Source organism: Palaemon carinicauda, chromosome 29 (genome assembly GCF_036898095.1).
Source record: "Palaemon carinicauda isolate YSFRI2023 chromosome 29, ASM3689809v2, whole genome shotgun sequence".
Classification (NCBI taxonomy): Eukaryota; Metazoa; Arthropoda; class Malacostraca; order Decapoda; family Palaemonidae; genus Palaemon; species Palaemon carinicauda.
The window spans coordinates 66885346-66907588 of NC_090753.1; the positions used below are offsets into that span (position 1 = coordinate 66885346).

Genomic DNA, 22243 nt, shown 5'->3' on the forward strand with positions numbered 1-22243 from the left:
TTTTTTCACCTTACTTTCCCATGTCAAACTTTAATGGGTGATCACATCCTAGAGGACCTAGAAGTAGGCCAGATGTATTTGGTAAGAAAACCCAAAAATATTTATTACACCATACACTAATGGCATGTTTACTTAAATCACACCAAAACCATTTAAATAAAAATGTTCACGGATGTCATTTAATATTGAGGGAAAATATCCATATGGTGTAAACTAACCACACCCACCTATCCTAATCAGGGGTCTATGTCGGGAGATACTAAAAGTCGTAAACATCTTTTAAGAATGTCGTAAAATTCTCGTAGACATGTAAACATTTTGTGGTTACATTCCATTAGACTTCACCCACTTCCGATGCTCGGATTTATATTTTTATTTTGTTGAACAAGTGACGACAAAAGTTTTGTTTCAGTACATATATTTGTGTGAATGCATAATAACGATAGAAAAATAATCATAATGTTAAGGATGACATTTTTCTAAGTTTGTTGTTTCCATGTCACGATGAGTAGCTCTCGTTATGTTCGTATCTCTGTTTTCTATTAACTTGACTTCTTCCCATTGCGCACTGTGACAATTTTCACCTTAATACGCAGCTGATCCATCCATTGTGCACAGTGCTCAAATGAGAACACGGTTTATTACCTTGTAAAGGATGAGTTTTAAGATCAATACTGTACCTGTTTACCCATGCTTTGCAATTTACCCATCTCTGTCTCTGGCAATTTGGCTAAGCCTCACCTGAAATTGTCCCATCAGATTCAAGATATACTTCATCCAACAGTTTTTATTGGGTTTTCATGATAGTCGTTAAAAACTGCTCTTTGCCGTTCATTTCAAATAAAGAAAAGACTGATTTCAGTCATGACTGAGTTGTGAGGGTTGTAAACTGACCCAGCCCTATTTTACACCATAATTCAGAAACTTTGTAATTTTTATGTTATCACAGTGTTCTACCAAGAAGAATTAAGTTAGCATACCATCTCTTCCCAGTGGACTGATCCTAGAGATCGCACGCTACAATACAACATACAAGTGCAATGATTCAGGCAGGCAGGATATAATCTGGGAAAATCTAGGGATTATCCCTATCTTATCTAAGAAACATAGAGGTGTCCGCCAGGGACTCGATCCATCCGAGAACGAGCAGGGCCTCGAGATCTCCGAGAGAGATCACACTGATGGACAAGTATAGGTTGGTTCCCATAGACCTGGAACTGGTAGTCCCAGGTTGTTCTACTCCTAAGGAACCATCACCATCTACGGCTTCTCTCAAGTACACGGCTCCTCCCAAGGCCAAGGATGCAGCTCCTTCCTAAGACCCAAAGCCAACAGAGAAAGGGAGGAGGGCAAAGCCTTCACTCCTAGCTAACTTTTCCATCCATCCAAGAGAACAGAACAACACCAAAACCATCCCAAAGAATTGGGCTTCACATACGGGTCAAAGGGCACCAGATGAACGACCCTCGGACATACACCAACTCTCATACAACAGATGCACAGAGGACTGTCCCCCAGGTCTCACACCTCACACCAGACCATTGTTGACAACAACACCCACTCCAGACTCCCAGGAACACGAGTTCAGACAAGGAAGAACCTTTTGACGATGGTTCCTACCACTCAGGGAGCAAATTACCTCCTTTTACCAGCCCAAAATTCTCTCCCCTGGAACAGAGAGATGCAGACCAAATTTTCCTTCGTCTAAGCCTGCTCCGGCAGAGGGGGAAAGACACAGTTCTTGGCCTATTTTATGACACCCCTAGACCAACCAAGACTAAGGTACCTTTACATTGGGTCGAGAGGAGTTAAGGGTGCTAGAAAAAAAGACTGACACTCATGTAGCAGGGGATTCACAGTCCTTATGTGTCATTCATTCCTCCCACTTACTCCCTCTACAGAGGAACTTCTGTGCCATCGTGGATGATGCCACATCCCCTTTTCCTCTAGACCTGGCAATCACAGCCCTGACACATAACTTGTTAGACAGGCTGTCCTCACTGTCAAAGGGATTCTCGGCAGTGGATGCCACAAATATGGAGCGGGTGGCGAAGTACTGTACTCCTTACAGGCAGCTTTCTGGCTCGTATACTGGTTGGGGACTGTGGATTATCTATTCAGGACTGAGGACATCACCAGCAAACAGAACAGGGAAGCAATGTCTGCTTTCCTGCTTTCTGGCACTCGGACCATAGAATTACTAACACACAATGTCCTCAACCAGTGGGTCAACTGGGTCTTGAGACGGGAAGACGCATCGTTTCAAGATTTAGGAAACAGGTCCAGAGGAGGGAAGCAATGAGGCTGCACAATGCCCCAATGGATAGCCCTTCCCCTCTTTAATGTTGAGGACATAGAGGCGGTGCCAGAAAGTTGGAGGAAGAGAAGCCAGGATTGCCTCCTCCAACAGGCGATGACATCCCACCCATACCCTACAGAACCTTATCAACAACAACAATGCCCCTACCAACCAAAGCATCAGGGATAAAGGAAAGGTCTTCATCAGCCTTAACAATTGGCACCAAAGACCTAGGAAAGCTTATGCTCAAAGATGATACCTGGTCTCCAGTTTTGAATATTCTGGCCGAAATTCTCTGAAATTTGGATGAGAAGTGCCATGTTGCAATATCCCCCTCTTTGCCAGTCATGAGCATTTACTCCTACAACAAGGAATTTTTCTGTTCTCTGCATAATCCTCTTAGAGTGAAGGAAGTCATTTCTCGAGCTATAGCCCAGTTGGTCGTCCTACTTTGCCTAAAAAGCAAAGAGCACTCCTGTATCTCTGGACTTATGTCCTGAGAGACCGTATCACAAATCTCCCAAAGGATTGTATGGTTGAAGAGTGCCATCGATTCAGAAAGCATGAAAGTTAGAGAAGAAAGACTTCAACTGTGAGTGTGAAATCCACAAATGCACGAGACCGACCAGAGCGCGACCAATTGGCGTGCCAACCGCACACACGAGGTCACGACCCTCAACCACAGGCTCACAAACCTCAGCTGCGAGAACGAGATCCTCAGGAATGTGTGCGGTTCAACTATGTACAACTTCAACAACAAGAGTAGATGCTTCTTCAAAGAATAGTCCTTGTTAAGAAGAGGAAGCATTTAGAGGCTATGCCTCTTGAAATTTACTTTAAGAGGAAAAATTAAAAGTGAAATGCTCCGTCGGGTGAATGATCAGTCCCTTACCCTCCTTTTCCAAGGGTTGTAATAGACTTCAAGAAGAAGTGCCATCTCAAAAACTCTTCAGAGTGGCCAATTTTTCCCATTAAGGACTATAAGGAGATGTCACTCCCTAATGTGATAAAATGACTTTCGGAGTTATGACTTGCTCGTCTACAAGTCAAGAAAGGGCAGCCACTTCCTGAGGATCATAGACTAAAGCTTTCTCTGATATAGAGATTGTATATCAGAAAGGGTCAAAATCGATCCAAGAGATATCGCTGTCAAAATCGATGGAAGAACCATCACCACAATTTTGTCAGGACACCGAATCTCCAGATGAGATGGAACCACATCCCGTCAAACGTCCTGTGACTCTTCACCCCTCTCCTTTTACCAGGGGGAAAGGAAGACGTCATTTTAAAGATAAAGAATAAATGGGCATCTTCTACAAGAGATTCCACAGGATCTCGCAATCGTGCATCTCCTCTAAAGAGGACGAAACTTGGCTCCCTCCAACCCGCCAAGACGTCCTATATCACCAACTCACCGGGTCTTGATGACATGAGACCTTTAAAGTCTACTTATACCAAGCCTAAGATGGAGGAATCTTCTTTACAGGAAAATTAACAGCCTAGGTGACACTCTAAAAGCTCCCTTCTCAGGAAGGCAGACATCCATCGACATGGTTTACAAAAATGCACACACCTCGGAGTACTACCTCCAGTTGCCATGGTCACGTCAGACAGAGAAGACAAGCAAGAAAGTGCCACATTCCCAGCATTGGAGACAGATTTTGTTCTTGTTTCTTCGCGAATTTGTGGTAAAAACACAAAACCCATCAATTAATGACTAAGTTTGATTTTTTTTTAGTATCATCGCTGAAGGAGATGACCGATGATCCTGATGTGCTTTTGTGTCCAGTACGGGCAGAGATCCACACTTACAGAATCTCTTCGTTAGTACAGGGTGGACAAAGAAGAAAATATCCAAAAACACCATATTCTGGCTTTGTGGGGTCATCATTAAAGCCTACAGAGAACAAAGACCCGATACAGCGGCCTCGGACCCTCCTAGAGCTCGCGGAGTCAGAAGGATTGGTACTACGTAAGCCTTCAAAAAGAACCATTCTGTTGCCCAAGTGTTGAAAGCAGTTGTCTGGAAGAGACAGACTACCTTCAAGGCATACTATCCTAGGGATTGCACACACAGGTCCCTGGATAAGTTCTCCATAGGACGTGTTGGCTCCCCAGCAAGTGATGTAGTAAGCCTCACTCCTTTCTGGGCAGAGAAAGCACTGTGTCTAATCTAGCATTCACATCTTGTTTTTCTGGTTCAAGAGTGAAAATGACGGGCCTTCTTTCCTCTTAACTTATTTCCCCCTCACATCTTGTTTTCCAGTTTCAAGAGTGAGAATTGACTGGCCCTTCTTCTTTCCTTATTGTCCCTCTCTTGGGATCAGCAGGTGAAACGATATGGAACTTGAACAGACACTTACGCAGGTGCGCACACTAATAGTAAAAGTGTAGAATCCACACACTTCTTTTGATGGGGAGTGTGACAGATAAAGAAAATCCAATACTTGTATGAGCCCTTAATGAGAACTTTGTTCCCATTAAAGATAGGTTCACTTATAAAAAAAAACTCAGGCCACTCAAACATGGGTCATGGGAAGCAAGGATTCTTTGCTCTGGTCTTCTCCCCAGACTGAGCATTGTGATCCCGGTTTGTTAACAGGCAGTTGGGAGAGCAGGGCTTTCTCCTAAGAAGGACTCCTACTGAAGGACAAGGATTTGTATTTGCGAAGGAACAAATCGCAAAAGTAATTTGTATTTGTTCCGTAACCGAAATACAAACCACGCTATTTACAAAGGGTTATTACTTTTAGCGTAGCTGAAATGGCGAGCCATTAGAATTTAACGAGGGTGTATTACCCCCGCGCTAGTTAGCGTAGGGGTAGGGGAGTGGTAGCTAGCTACCCCTCCTCCCCCTCACACACACGTGAATACTCACTTTAACTTTTGGCTCGGACTGTGACAGACGTCTCTGTCTTGGTCCTCGCTTGGCAGCCATTGTCTGTTTTGTCTTTACTTAATCGCTTACTTTTCTTTTACTCAATATATATGTAAACATGTTTTCATGTTTGTATATATATTTGAGTATAGAAATAAGTAAGTTTCCTTTTCAGATGTGTGTGTGTAGTGTACGATATCTACGTGGAGGCCTCGGCAGTTAGGCCACCACGGCGTATTTTATGGGTGGCGATCGAGTTTGACTTATGTCTTTCTCTCTCTCTCTCTCTCTCTTGAGGTCGTTCACCCTTTTACTACGTGTTACTACGCCCTTGTAGCCTAGCTTCCTTTCCGTGTGGGGGGTTGCTACGTCGTACGTTTGTATCAATTAGTTATGAATCTAATTGTAGTTGTTTTTTTGTTTTTACAGCTTGTAGAACGATTCCTTTCGGGGTTTTCGTTCTTTCTTTAGTGTTCATTCATTTTTAAATTACATAATTACATAGTTACATAATTATAATTGTTATAATTCTGTTTTGGTTACAGCTCTCCTTCCGCGAGTGTAAGTGGTTGTGAGGGCACGTGCCTGTTGTGTAATTCTTGTTCCTTTCCCTCGGGATTCCTCTTCGGAGCCTTCCCGGGGGAATGAATGTGTACTAATATTATTTGTTTTATTTTTTTACAGTTACCGATCTAGTTCGTTTCTGTAATATAGCAACGGTGTGAGCTGTCTGGTTGAGTCCTGGGGATTCGGCTGTTGCTGCCTCCCCCCTTGGATTTTCGTCAGGGGTGTGTCTCCTTCTACTGGTAGTACTCCCGTGTCGACGGACAGCTCTCCAGTTCATTTTAGAACAGTCAGGAGGCTTGCCTCCTTGGGCGGATAACTTTCCTTCCGAGGGAAGTTTTTCCTGTCCAGGCTTGAGTTTTTCCCCTTTTGGGGGGTTCTTCTCTTGCCTTTTTTTCGTGCGACTATGCTCTTGGTGCTGAGCGGTCGCACCTGCAGTTTCGCTCAAGGGGCTGGGCAACTGCAGGAGCTCCTCTTCGGAGGATTGCTCCTTTTAGGTCACTGGCTGACCAGTCTCTTCCTCGAAGTGTTTCTCTTTCGTTCGCGAGAGAGTACACTCATAGAGACTCCTCTTCGGAGGTTTCTTCTGTTGCTGTTGCTGTTGGCCTCCCTCGCCGTAAGGCCCTCCGTCCGCCTCGTCGTAAGGGCCTCTCATCTCCCTATAAGGGTGCTTGAGGCGCCCTTTTGGATCTCCGTTTGCAGCCTACAACTCCTTTTTTCTCGATCTTCCGCCTTGGTGCTGATGGACAGCAGTCTGATCTCGTCTTCTGACGGGCAACGGTCTTCCCGACGGACAACGGTCTGCCCGACGGACAGCGGTCTTCCGACGGACATCAGTCTCCCGGCGGACAACGATCCCTTCGGGGCAAAGGGTTGCCCCCACGGGGGTTCTTCCCTTTCGTGTCAGGGTTTCCCTGCGCGCCCTTCTGCTCATCAGCGCTCTCCTGTTCGTCAGCGCTTTCAAGATGATCTTCCCTGCGGTTCCTGTTACGTGCCCTGTGCGCCCACGTTCGCCCTCGCGATCTAGAACTTCGGTTCAGGTCGGGGTCAAGGACTCTTCTTCTTTGCGCAGGCTTCCACGCGTAGCCTTCTGCTCTCAGCGATCATCAGCTCGTCAGCGATCATCAGCTCGCCAGCGATCATCAGCTCGTCAGCGATCATCAGCTCGCCAGCGATCTCCGGATCGCCCACGTGTGTTACAGCTGGCACGCCAACGTTCTCCAACACTTCTGAAGGAACATGGTTCGCCAGCTACTAGCTCACCTGCGCATGCTTATCGCCATCGCACGACACTCAACTGCGGATGCTGATCGCCATCGCGCGACCCTCAACTGCGGATGCTGATCGCCATTACGCATGCTGCTCCTCATCGCACAACCCTGAACGATCGCCCTCCTGCGGATGCTGATCACCATCGCACCCTTTCACGCGATCATTCACCTGCGCATGCTGCTCGCCATCGCACAACCCTGCACGATCGCCCGCTTACGCATGCTGCTCCTCATCGCACAACCCTGAACGATCGCCCTCCTGCGGATGCTGATCACCATCGCACCCTTTCACGCGATCATTCACCTGCGCATGCTGCTCGCCATCGCACAACCCTGCACGATTGCCCGCTTACGCATGCTGCTCCTCATCGCACAACCCTGAACGCTCGCCCTCTTGCGGATGCTGATCACCATCGCACCCTATCTCGCGATCATTCACCTACACATGCTGCTCGCCATCGCTTACCATCACGCGGTCATTATCGCCAGCGATCTTCTTCACCTACGCAGCAGCACGATCCCTCGCCGTCACGCCATCGCTTGCGTTCGTCGCCTCGGACACGTGTTCATTTACCTGCCCACCCTCACGCCCACTCGCCTGCGCGCCCGCGCGACCGCTCGCCTGCTCGCCTGCACGACCGCTCGCCTGCGCGCCCGCGTGACCGCTCGCCTGCGCGACTGCTCGCCTGTGCGCCCGCGCGACCATTCGCCTTTGCGCGACCGTTCGCCCTCGCGCGACCATAGTTCGCGGCGAATTCCACAGCCGGTGGTAGCAGCAGGGACGCGTGCTCCTAGACGGCACTCGGGATCACCCCCATCCAAGCACAGGTTGGTAGTGCAGGACGAAGACAGGTCAGTACAGCATTCTTCCCCACCTTTTCAGGCAGGTACCGTCGGGTCCACTCCAAAGGATCGCCCGATCCCTTTCACCTTAGCGAGGATTTCGGACTCTGTGTCCTTGGAGCAGCAGACATGGTTTGGTCCTCTGGCACGGGCGTTAATGAGGGTTATGAAACCAGCACTCGCCGGCCAGGGTAACAAACCAGCGGCTGTCTCTCCTACGCTGAAGAGAAAGAGAGGAGTGGACTTCGTGGTGACTTCCCCCAGGGCGAAGTTGGTTCCCAAGAGGTCGGTCTCGAGGGTCCCCTCTCCTGCACGAGTACTCTCTCCTTCTCCCGCCCTGGAAGGATTTTTGGTGGGGGGGCTTTCCGTTCAAGATTTCTCCATCGGACAAGGGGTGACTGCTTACCTCTTCCTCTGGGAGCTTACCAGGTTCTTTCCCTCCTCGGTTACGGCCCGAGGTTTGGTTCAAGGAAGCTACAGGAAGATCAAGGGTACTTTCCTCCTCTCGAGCTCAGACACCTTGGCCTTTCGTCGTTAAGTATCTACTTGCGGACAAGCTCGATGTTGTACCATCTGGACGCGCTGACTGAAGGCTTCCTTCGGGTGTCTCATCTGTGGAGGTCGACGACCTCAGACAACCTTCCATCCTTGAGAAGAGTTTTGTCTGTGCCCAAGGACAGAGACTTAGACAGCTGCTGTGCGGAGTAAATCGACTTCCAGTTTCACTCCTCCAAGGCGCTTTCTTCCAGACTCTGCAGGGCTCCAGCGCCCTTTTCTTTCAACCACGTCGGCCTAAGTTATCGGCTACGACAACTGGGACAAGGTGTCCAATTGCAGTTTCCTCCTGTCAGGAACAGATGGCACGGGAGCTTCCCCTGGGTGGGCATAGTCCTAAAAGGAGTTCACGAACTCTAGGATTACAGGTTTTTTCGCTGGGAGGATGCTTAAGGTTACTCATCCGAATGACAGCTCCCCGATGCCCATTCCCGCACAATCTCTGTGAGTAGCCAAGGATATCACGCCTGCCGTCTCTGTCAGCGAATTCAGTGTCTCTGAACCTCTATGCCATAGCGTCGGCAGAGTTGCCCGGTTGGGCAGAATGATCCATACCTTAGGCGAAGGTCTTCCTTAGGATCATCGACGGCTTCACCCCCGGCCCCCTCAGTCGATCCTTTCTTGTAAGGAAGGATCTGAGAGGGGATGTCCATAGTCGACCTCTCAGCCCTGATCAAGTTTGTCGAACAAACTTCGGCCAGCGTAGACCAGCAGAATCGATCAGACTGGTAACGAGGCGACAGGACTCCTTTAACCCTGGATCGGAAGGACGGGTACTTTCAGTTTCCATTCCATCCATCTTCCAGGGTGCTCGTCGAATTCAGCCTAGACTGCAAGTATTCCTGCTTATGATGCAGTGTGGCTATCCCGCCGTGGCATAGCAGGTTTGTTTCCCCAGAGAACTCTCCCGGCCTTCCTCTTGGCCGCTCAGGTGCAGGCTTCCGCCTCCTCTGCTGTATGGAGGGCTGGTCAACTCCGGTAGGCTCGGGTTTCGACCTTCTTCAGCGCCGGGACAAGCTTCCGGATGCTGACCATGAGTGTGGGCTCATGGTATTTTGCTTGGAGCCTTCTCTTCCTCTGCCTCAACATCTGGAGTATCTGGCCATGATATTGAGTCAACCGGCTTACCACATTGGAAACCCCGCTTCTCGTCCGTCCAGCGAGGTTAAGCAACGTCGGTACTTGGATGGGTGGCCACCTGGTGACGCCAGATTCTGTTACCGCATCCTCCGAGCCTTCCTTTCGGTTGACTGTGGCAAGACTGAGGAGAGTCGCAGTACCTGTTCTCAGTCAAGCAGAGCTTTCAGCCCTACCTTGGAACGTTTCCTAGTTCTTCTTTCCTCATTGACCCGTCTATAGTCCGAACGGTCGCCTCAGGATAAGTTCCATGTGGGGCGATCCAAGTTCCGGTGGCTTCAGGCAATGTTTAACCGGACTCCCTGGCCCTATGGGACCAGCGGAACTATTAAACCTGCAATGGGTGTTGACCTATGGAGCCTCTTGATGGTAGTGGATATTCTCGTCCTTTCCCCACATTCTTGATGCGGTTCTCGGACTCGTCAAAGGAAAGGGGGGGGGGGGGGGCATGTTCCGGTCCAGGCCTATGGTCAAGACCTGAAGGATACCTCTCCATCATTCAGGCAGGCTTTGGGGCCTTAGTCTGGCCCCTCTTCAGATCCTACAGCTCCTGCCAAGTCGCCCCGTTGCGCGTCGACTTCATTCTAACCAGCAGGGGACGCATTTTCACACCTTCACATCTTGCAGTAGAGATACCGGGATGATTAAGATTCTCTCAATTCCACCATCGGCTCTCTCATTCCAGGCAGGGGAATGTTTCTCTCAGACTATCCGAGCAGAGCCTCATAGAGAGAGTGTACCTAGGGGTCTTTGACCTTGGGTAACCAGCAAGTGCTGGTCTGGGGGACCTGATCGCGACACCTTGGAACCTCAAGCTTCCACTAGTCTTCCCCCCAGTCTCAGACCCCGAGACTCTGGCAAGATGCATTCCGGTGATGGTGGGACAAATTCGACGCCTGCGTCTTCCCTCCTTTTTGTCAGCGGACAATGGGTCTCAACAAAACCAGGTTGTCTGTCAACCTTTCAATGGGAGAGCTCCACTGGGACTACGCGCAGAACGGTTTCTGGACCCTCTGCTTCCCCTGACGGAACTCCCGGGAGAGCTTCTCCCACGGCGCAGACTTCTCAAGCAACCACACTGCGACATCTCTCCCGAATCGGGGCGTCGCTTCGGCTTCATGCCTGGAGACACTACGCTTCCTCCTCTAGAAGAGACAACCCGCTACAGTCGCGGTACGGAGGTCGCGTCATCTGCGATAGTCATCCACAGGGGTCTCCCAGGCAAAGTGAAGAGTCTAAGGTGGTGGGTGCCGTGGGAGATATACCTCTTCCCGTGAGGCCTCTTCTCCAGCAATAACGGTCTTATTGCCTTTCGGCGGGAGGAAACTCCTTTCCGCTCTCGGCAATGAAGCCTGTCGCTCAGCCTTTCCCTGACCTTCAGGCTTAAAGGAATAACTTTTTCCTGCCCGCTGGATCTATCCTCGCTCATGCGAAGCTACGATCGTCCCTGCCCTAGTCGGAGGAAGACCTCCAACTTGGAGCATGGCTCGGACTTTTAGTCCTTTAAGAGATCTTCTCAAGACCCTTTTACGACAGGCCTCGGATTGTATTCCGCCTTGGGTCTTCTGCTCACTCTGGCCACGGCCAGTGTGTAAGCAATCTTCTTGGTCTCTTACTACTCCCCCCTTTCTAAGGAAGAGGGGAAGGCAACATTCAGGCTCGCTCCTGAGTTGTTGGCTAGACTCAGAATCTGAGGGTCCCGACCCTTCGGTCCGATTCATTCAAGATTTCGAGTCTCCATTCTGTGTGTGATGTCCCAAGACCTTCTCTTTCTTGCCAGTAAGGAATCGAGAGGTTAGCGCTGGGAACAGCTGCAGTTTGGCCTCAGTTGCAGCCGATTTGGGAACACAAGGAGGACATGGGGGGAGAGTCACCAGTATACCTCTTCAGCCCGGACTCGAGTACATTCATCTCGACCTGTCTTCAGACCCTCCCCCGTCACGTCGCCCTACAGCACGATGTTGGATACATCGCAACGTCCTCGCCTTCGAGTAATACTACTCTGTGACGCAGGTGCTACAAGCTGTAGTCTGGAAGCGTCTGATGACCTTCGCAGCCCGCTTCCTGCAGGGCGTGACCCACAGGAGTCTCGATACGTTTTCTATCGCTCTGTGGTGGCTACACAACAGCTGGTCTAACCTCAGGCTCCTTTTTGGACAGGTAGCAGAAGGTTGAGGGCATTGTTATCAGGTTTTAGTCTGCATGAACGAAAGAAGTATGTCTGGCCCTTACTTCTTTCTTCATCATCCCCTCTACGGGGAAGCAGCATCCTGGTCTCTGCATAGCTGACCTCGAACCTCTGCAGGTAAACCATGCTTCCTTGTGTTCCGAGTATTGAGTCAATACTGTCGCGTCCCCCATACCCTGACGAGGTGGTATTGGGAACGTCCTAACCCAGAGTTCCTTCTGGAACTCCAGGTCAACTGCCTAAGACGGGTCACACTTCTTCCTTCACACACAAGCTTACGTAGGCCACATGGTTCCTTGCGGAGCAAGGAACTTGTGAGGTGCAGGGACTCCTTTTCTCGAGTGCGACTCACTCGGATTCTGAGTCCCCGGGTAAAGCCAAAGCCAGTATGGCTGGGGACTTTCCACCCTTCCTAAGGGATAAGTCACCCTTTGTAAATAGCGTGGTTTGTATTTCGGTTACGGAACAAATGACAAATTCGAAGATAATTTGTATTTTTCCTAACCATACAAACCTTAGCTATTTACACATATTTGCCCGCCAGCCCTGTCCCCCAAGACAAGTCCTACCTCTAAGTGAAAGTGAGTATTCACGTGTGTGTGAGGGGGAGGAGGGGTAGCTAGCTACCACTCCCCTACCCCCCCGCTAACTAGCGCGGGGGTAATACACCCTCGTTAAATTCTAATGGCTCGCCATTTCAGCTACGCTAAAAGTAATAACCCTTTGTAAATAGCTAAGGTTTGTATGGTTAGGAAAAATACAAATTATCTTCGAATTTGTCATTTTTCCTAGCTATATAAACCGTAGTCTAGTTGTCACTTCCTCCCCTATCGACTCCACAAGTCCTTAGTAGAATGAGAATGGAGGCTCAGTGGTACTTAATGGCTGTTGCCAGAATCTTGATAATTCTTCATTAACCATTACCGTCTGTTGCCAGAACCTTACCCTTACTAAAGAACTCAGGTTTTTGTAGCTAGGAAAAATACGAGCTACTTTTAAAATCCGTTATATTCACAGAGTGAAAGGAGTGGCACATCAAAGTTGGAAGACAAAACATGGAATTTTATCAAATTCATTTCTTTACTCACCTGATGTTCATATTACTTCTCTCTCAAAGCTTGCTATGTTGATGTTTACCACAAAAACTATAAAAATTAACCATTTCCTTGCCTTTTGATAGGCTTAGCCTCTAGTGTAGTGACAAATCTAGAACCTAAGGACATTAACCATAGTATGGGTAAGGCACATCTTTTGTCCATGTTTATGGGTTTTTCCTGCTTTAGCAAGTCAACTTTACTCTGGTATGTACTGTACAGTATTTGCAATTATCATGCTTTAGCAAGTCGTCTTTACTCAGGTGTGTATACCTATGAGTTTTTCTTGCTTTAGCAAATTGACTTTACTCTGATATGTATTGTAAGGTATATGTAATTATCTTGCTTTAGCAAGTCGTCTTCACTAAGGTGTGTATGTCTAAGGGTTTTTCTTGCTTTAGCATATCGTCTCTGCCCACGTCTGTATGTGCAAGCGTTTTCTTGCTTGAGCAAGTCTTCTTTATTCAGATGTGTATATCTATGTATTTTTCTTGCTTTAACAAATCGTCTATACTCGGGTGTGTATGTCTAAGTGTTTTTCTTGCTTTAGCAAATTGTCTTCACTCAGGTGTTTATGTCTTAGGTATTTCTTTTTGCTTTAGCAAGTCCACTTTATTCTGTCATTTTCTTCAGGTACATTTTGGTTATCGACTGTCACTGATGACGTCTCTCGGATTTATTATTACTGCGTAGACTTTTAGAAGGAATTTTTCCTGGGATTTCATGAGTTATCTGTATCCTTCCTGTTCCTCTCATGGGAAAATATATTCAGATGGAGAGCAATGCCATCTGGGGCTCTAAATGTACGCCATTATCCATACACAGTAAGGGTACATTACCCATATACTGTACAGGGAATGAAAACAGTAAGGGTACATTACCCATATACTGTACAGGGAATGAAAACAGTAAGGGTACATTACCCATATACTGTACAGGGAATGAAAACAGTAAGGGTACATTACCCATATACTGTACAGGGAATGAAAACAGTAAGGGTACATTACCCATATACTGTACAGGGAATGAAAACAAAAATAGCCCCGGTGTTTTGGAGCTCCTTTAACTCTACTCAATCTATCTTGTAGCAAATATACTGTACAGGGAATGAAAACAGTAAGGGTACATTACCCATACACAGGGAATGAAAACAAAGATAGCACCGGTGTTTTGGAGCTCCTTTAACTCTACTCAATCTATTTTGTAGCAAAGGCTTATTATAAAAATACTGAAGAATTCTTTCTTTATTATAATTTATAATTACAGTGAGGTTGATTACAGGTAACAAAAAGTTATAACATAAAATAAAATATATGCACACACCATATTCTGCTTCCAATATCCATAGTTAAAAAAACTAGGTGCAATGTATTGGGAATAAAAACTAACCCTAATCTTAGGCATATTTTCAAATTTGAATAAAATAAATCTGATATAGTCATTTAATGTCTTCATTGTACCTATTGAAATTTTTTATAAAATGGATCACAAAGGAATTTTAACCCTTTTACCCCCAGGCTATTTGGAAATTTCCAACCCTTAACCCCAGGGGTTATTTTTTTAAGCACATTTTGCAGTACAGTATATATATTTTTTTTTAAATTGCTCTAACAGCCTCAATTTTTGTCATAGAGAGGTCAGGTTGGTCTTATTCTCTTGGAAAATGTCTGAAGTTTCTCAAAAAATTATCAAAAATATGCAAAAAAAAAATTAAATAGCATTTTTTTGCAAAAACGTACCAGTACGTCCATAGGGGTAAAGGGATGAGTTTTGTGAAACGTACCAGTACGTCCTTTGGGGGTTAAAGGGTTAATAAATAAAATACTTCACAAGTAAACTTGTTGCAGTGTGTGGGAGCAACTGATATAAATAACCAACGATGAAAAATACAGTAGCTACAAAATATGCTGCCCCGAGACTATATAACAAGCTCCCACGAAACATTCGAATGATTGAAGACATTAAGGCTTTCAAGAGGAAACTGAAGACTTTTCTTATTTCATGAGTCCTTTGACGGTGACGATTTAACAGTAAATGAACAATACGCGATATGAAACGTTGAATACTCTGAACGAACAAGGTAAAACGACAGTGGAGGTCCTGTAGAGAGTGGGGTTCCCCTGCTGTATGGGACCGGAAAAGCAGCCATCAAAGTAAAGTAAGTAAAAGGTTCATAATTAAATGTTGCTCGATTCCGTAGCTTTCAAAGCGTCGATGACTTTAAACGTAAATTGTCTGAAGGATGAGGAATAACAATGTAATACACTCGCCATTTCTCTATAAATATAGATTTACACTTTACATTCTATGTACATTTCAATAGAAACTGATTGTAATTACAAAAATACAAAGCCCCACAATTTGCTGATACAGTAACCTCAATGGATGTAAAATAACGGTTTCACATCTGCTTGGAATTGAATCTATTAATAATTAATACTAGACTTGCCAGAAAAATAATTACTCCAACTTGAGATGCTTTTACTGCATTTTCCATTTTACAATCCAGTAGTTGGTAACACAGAAAAAACAAAATAAAACCAGTTTACAGGGAGGTCAACAATATAATGGAATCTCAATTTTTTTTCAATACTGTAGTTATATTATAGAGTTGCTTATAATCTGAACATCAAGCAGTTATAGCTGGATAACCTGGAAGCATAACCCAAAAGATCAATCGACTGCAGGTAGACACCACGGGTTTAAAAGTCGCTCATGAATGGCTGAGGCAAGGGACAGTGACACGTGCCGTAGAAGGACAATACCCATTGACCATATATACACATGATCAGTCCAAGCACCCTTCTCCACCAAAGTGAAGACCAGGGAGTGCCAGGCAATAGCTACTGATGACTCAGGAGGAATGGCAGAAGCAAGGGACAATGCCCACTGACCATAAATACACATGATCAGCACCCCAGCTAAGATCAGGGAGGGCCAGGCAATAGCTACTGATGACTCAGGAGGAATGGCAGAAGCAAGGGACAATGCCCACTGACCATAGATACACATGATCAGCACCCAAGCTAAGACCAAGGAAGGCCAGGCAATAGCTACTGATGACTCAGGAGGAATGGCAGAAGCAAGGGACAGTAACATTGCTATAACAGGACAATGCCCATTGACCATACACACATGATCAGCACCCAAGCGAAGACCAGGGAGGGCTAGGCAATAGCTGCTAATGATTCAGCAGGTAGACCTATAGGCTCCCAAGGATAGTGAGGTTACAGACACAAAAATCGTTCGTGCTTGAGCGGGTCTCAAATCCGTCTGGCAAAACAAGAAGCAGGGACATTTTAAGCCAACACAACAGAAAGTAAAAAGTACAAAGCTATACAAATGAGATTAGAGGGATGCTTTGTAAAAAAAAACTACTTGATTACTGTCACAGCCAGTAGGTAGAACTTCTCACAACCCTACAATAATTCCAGAACTACACTGCAGCGAGTTGATATTTTTTTAATGAATTTTGATGAACAGGATTCAAGTGATACTTTAATATTAAATAAAATAAACTTTAAGCTAATATCTTTTAAATTAAAATTTCTTGACTATATAATGATAAAAATTTTATATAAGAAAAATTTCTTGACTATATAATGATATAAATTTTATGTGTTTTCGTAAAAACTTAAAAATCTTCAATATATATTAAGCTTTGCTTAAAGTTTCTTACACCTTCAAGAGCATTTTGTAGGACTGTAAGTATTTAACAATACAGTTTAATATGATACTTTTTTGTTTCACAACTACAGTTATAGACTACAAAACCTTCTAATGGCTAATAGTTGTACTAAAATATTTGCCTGCAAGCTAAGCAAGCTTACATTTAAATTACTCATAACTATAGAGAGATTCGGCCTCGGAAATATAGGTTGCACTTAACGTTTCTATACTTGGATTTTCCTGTGGCCTCTTTACTATTATAAGTGCCGTACACTTTAACTTCTCATACCGTATTCCTTATTACCGACCTATCAATAAAAAAATCAAGAAAAGCACTTTCTTTGTGTTTCAAACAACGTGACATAGATTTATCTAAAATTATTGTCTTCAAAACATATAATGTACAATAAACATATAATGTTCAATACTTCTTACACAATGTACTTCTTACCACAACACAAAACGTCGTCGAACACTTTTGTTTAGACTACCTAGACGCTTCATTAACATTGAAAACATAAGCCAAAAAATGTACGTTTTTTGGACGAAACATGACTCACATAAAGCTGAGTCGGGAGAAATGCTTCAAATTCCAAATAAATTGCATTGAAAAGATGAGGTAAATTTTGCCGTAAATTTGGTACTCATTTACTACACATACACATCTAAAGACATTAAACAAAATTGTCAATACTATATGTCAGATTTCTTAATTACATTTTTGTTAAAATTCATCAATATGTTGAAAGTTGATTAAGACATATTCCAGACATAATGTAGCCTACGTAAGGATAAAGAAAAGTAAACAATCTTGAAATAAGGAATAAAACATATGATTTTTAAATTTTCTGAACTTTTAAAACAAAATACAAGCATGTCAAATGGAAAAAGTATATACGACTACAGAATTAAAACTCATACTCTATAAACCCTAAGACTTCAATTCGGAAAGTTTTTCTCATTACCAAAACCCAATACTGTATACCAAATATAATATCTAACACGGTATCGAGTATCCCTTACAATCCTCAATAAAGCCGAGTATTGCTTAATGTACCAAAGCAGCTGAAATTCTGGTTTGTTAACAAGCTAGCAAAACAAATCTTACTGAGGTAGTTCTCACGCCGGCAGCATTTCAGATACAATGTTGTAAGTAAATGCCTGCCGACACTATCGTGCGTACGCTAACGGTTAGCATGCTTTCTGTTTATCAAAGTTATCGTAGAATTTATTCTCGTGTTGCAGAAGCAGATCATCTTTTGAAGCACCCGTGGCTATTCAAACATTTACTTCATTAACACACTACATTATCGTGTGTACGCTAATGGCTAGCATGCTTTCTGTTTATCAAAGTTATCGTAGACTTCATTCTCGCATGTAGCAGAAGCAGATCATCTTTTGAAGCCCTCGAGGCTATTCAAACACTTGCTTCTCTAACACTATAGGCGACGAGATCGTTACGCTGATAGTCAAATTCTTATTCCAGTTCCTTGCTCCGTCTCGTAAACTCGAAGCGCTTCGAGGCTTTTACAAGTAGAAAGTCACCCTTGCGTAAAATTATAATCTACAACAGATCTAACTAGAGAGACCTTGGAACGTATTTAACAACCTGGTACACTCGTGCATGATGCTGTACTGGATCTTTCATATAGATTTCAGATCTATTTTTAGATAATGCCAATATAAACACTTATGCAATAATTGAAATGAGATGTATTGACTTGCAAAAAATCAGTAATTTCACTCGCACTCGACATACAGTAATACCTCGTTACAAATTTATAGATAATACCAACAATGATTTAATATAAACACTTAAGCAATAATTGAAGTGAGATGTATTGACTTGCAAAAATCAGTAATTTCACTCGCACTCGACTGATGGAGTAATACCTCGTTACAAATTTTACAAATTTATAGATAATGCCAACAATGATTTAATATAAACACTTAAGCATTAATTGAAGTGAGATTTATTGACTCGGAAAAATCAGTAATTTCATTATCACTTGACAGATACAGTACAGTAATAACTCGTTACAAAATTAATTCGTTTTGGAGTGGCTTTTGTAACGTGATTTTTTTGTATAATGAAATAGAGCCAAATATATTTGAATCATTCAATATACTTAACCTAACAACGTGAATTTCGTTTTGTATCGTTAATATTTTTTTTGTAATATGGAACAGAAAAATCTTCGTATGATAGAGTTTTTTGTATTCTGAAACCTTTGTATCCTGAGGTATTACTCTATTCAAGAATAGTTAATTTAAATAAATGGCAAGAGTTCTTATCTTCAACTAAATAAACATTTCTGCATAATTATACAATTTACTTATTAATTAGACCGTAAAAAAAAATTTGGTACAACAGTATGTTATAATGTATGTTTCATTCTAGACAGTACTTGCAATCGCCAAAGTTATCTTTAATAAACAAAAATAAAATCTTACAATAAATAAAAATAAAATCTTACGGATGGGAAGTACTGTAGTATTATAAAAAAAAATTACTGTACACTTGTGTTGTACATTACAGTAAAAATATTTCCCTTAACCAAGATAAAACTGCATTATTTGCATTTTTAATATATGCTGATAAAAAAATGGCAAGATTCTCGAGTCCAGCAACCTATCAATATATAAATCATATATTTTTAAAAGTATATAGAAGCAATAAGAATAAATGTATAGGCTCATAACCCTTACAATCATAATATACTTGGCTACACAACTAGTAATGTTCTCAATTCTAAAACTACGTGTACTGCAGATGAAAACCTATAAACACAGTTTACACAACAGATAACAAAAAATCAATACAACCTTATATTCATTAACCCTTTTACCCCCAGGCTATTTGGAAATTTCCAACCCTTAACCACCAAGGGGTTAATTTTTTCCAAGCACATTTTGCAGTATATTTTTTAAAATTGCTCTAACAGCCTTAATTTTCATCATAGAGAGGTCAGGTTGGTCTTATTTTCTTGGAAAATACCTGAAGTTTCTCAAAAAATTATCAAAAATATGCAAAAAAAAAAAAAAAAATTTAAATAGCAGTTTTTTGCAAGGACGTACCGGTACGTCCATGGGGGTAAAGGGATGAGTTTTGTGAAACGTACCAGTACGTCCTTAGGGGGTAAAAAGAGTTAATTACAAGATATGGAAAAGACATGTTTCAAAACTGAAGTCTCGTATTGCGCATGTGCCCTCAAAGTTTTTACACTACTATCGTACATAGAAAAATAGTTATCGTTTCTCTATTCCCAAGTTGAACTGAAATCTGGCGTTGGCACAATCTAACATAGGTGTCAGGAGCATTATATCTGCCTTTGGTATTTCACAAAAGTATATCCTTGACATCATCATTACCAGTACAATTTGTGCACTCACAGATTGAAGACTTAAACACACCCTGGTGAAGGTACAGCACTAAACTTTTGACCACTTGAAGAAAAATTAAAATTTAAAAGCTCTTCTAGGAAGATTGATGATAAAGTTAGGGAAGGAAAAAAGTATATAACCAACATCTGGGAAGATTATTTTATAAGTCATTATCATCCACACCTTGTCTCTAAACTAAACCATCGGAAAGAAATACGCAACATTAGGAAAGAAAAAATACTTGATTCTCCATGAAAAAACGAACCTTCAAAATTAAACTTTCAATATATACGTATAACCAACATCTGGGACAATTATCGTATAAATCATTACCGTCCACAACTCATCTCTAAACTAAACCTTCGGAGAGAGAAAAACGCAACATTATTTGATGATTCACATTAACCCTGGCTAAGTCATTGACACTAAAATCAATAAATCTATTGAGCACAGAAAACTTTTCCTGCAAAAGGCAAGACTCTGGAATAACAAGCTAATATGTACTGCACTTCAAGAACCAGATATGTTGTTGATAAAAAATAAATATCTACTGCACTGACAAACATAAAAAAATATATGGTATACGTAAAAAGTATATAAATACTATACGGTGTTATGAACTAAAAATATAAGGGAGAGATAACGATCAAAAGTCTATTTACAAGAAACTCTATAAAATTAACGCACTGGTTCTCGTGCAAGATTCAATGGCAGACTATTGTTCATCTAAGTTGTGCCTCAATGATGAATTATTTTTCTAATATCTTTACTTCTATTTCAAGGTATAACTTACAGATTAAAGTTATACATCGGGAATCTCTCTTGAAAATACCTTTATTCTTTTATTTTTTCTATGAACCTCCCCCGATCATATTGCCTTTTCACCACAAGCTTGGTTTAATCAACCTTTACCTATAAAGTTCTAAATTTACAATTTTCTCCTTTTTATTGTGAATAGTCTTTATCTGTTTAAAGGCTTAAAGGCCACTCATGAATGGCAGAGGCAAAGGAGAGTGACATTACCCTATGAAGTAGGACAATGCCCTAGAGACTGACCATATATGCATATGATCAGCGCCCAAGTCCCCTCTCCACCTAAGCTAGGACTAAGGAAGGCCAGGCAATGGCTGCTGATGACTCAGCAGATAGACCTATAGGCTCCCTCAAACCCCTCCATCCTTGCTCACAAGGATGGTGAGGTTGCAGTGACTAAAGAAACTAACAAGTTTGAGCGGGATTCGAACCTCAGTCTGGCGTTCACCAGTCAGGGACGTTACCACATCGCCAACCACAACCCTGTAATCCTAAATACCAATCCTTTGCTATTTAAAAGGATTATCTACGGAAGATAATCCCTATAAATAGCTACAGGTTTGTATCGGTTGGAAAAATTCAAATTACTTTTAATTCTGTCGTATTGTTATCACTATTACGAAGAATGGCTTTTAGCAATGTCCTTTTGAGTCCATCATTATGCCTTTTTCAATATTAATCTTACCCGATAATCATGTAGCTGTCAACTCCGTTGCCCGACAGAATTCTACGCACGGGATACGCCAGCGATCGCTATACAAGAGGGGGGTGTACTCACCAGCGCCACCTGTGGCCAGGTACTGCAGTACTTCTTGTTGACACCACCTCAATTTTTCCTCTGTCGTGCTTCCGGCAAGACCTACATGGATACGCTTATAATTTTGGAGTCTTTGTTCACGGTTTTGGTTTAGTATTGCTCTGAGATTTCAGCTTTCGCTATACAGGAAGCTTTTCCCTTAGCTTAGATAGCTTTTGGATTAATTTTGATTATTGGTATAACGATCTTTAGCTTTATTTTGGAATCCCCCTTGACTGTTCTCTGATTCAAGATGTCCGACCATTCTCAAGCTCCTCCCCAAAGACGATGTAGGACTTGTATTAGGCGGCTTCCGAAGGCCTCGGTTGATCCTCACACCGTTTGTTCCGACTGTAGGGGAAAATCCTGTCAGTTGGAAGATCGATGTGAGGAATGTGCCGGACTTTCGGAACTTGATTTTATTCGATTCCTCAAGTATACCACTAAGTTAGAGAGAGAGAGAGTTAGGAGGAGTTCGGCTCGCTCTTTACTTTATTCCTCCCCCCATGATCCTCAACCTTTTCCTCCCCCTGTAGTGGCTACCCCCGAACCTACTATTAGTGCTCAGCCTGATATGTCGGATGTTTTACGTGCCATTCAGGCTTTAGGTGATAAGGTGGAGTCGGTAGTGAGTGACCACAAGTTCCTCTTGGCAGACGTCAAGGAACTTAAAGTGAAAAGTGCAGTGGGAAGTGGTAGTGCCAGTGCTGTGCCTAGTGCTAGTGTCAGTGTCAGTGTTGCGTGTGAGGATA

The 22243-nt window shown here is 43.4% G+C and overlaps 1 protein-coding gene across 1 annotated transcript in view; it reads right to left on the minus strand.

Moving 5' to 3' along the window:
• Positions 1-14102: 14102 nt before the first annotated feature.
• LOC137622210 (heparan sulfate 2-O-sulfotransferase 1-like) overlaps positions 14103-22243 on the minus strand; it is a 60907-nt gene continuing 52766 nt past the window's right edge. Inside the window, exon 11 of the mRNA XM_068352677.1 lies at positions 14103-21359. The gene's annotated coding sequence lies outside the window, so the exon portion shown is untranslated. The remainder of the gene's footprint in view (positions 21360-22243) is intronic.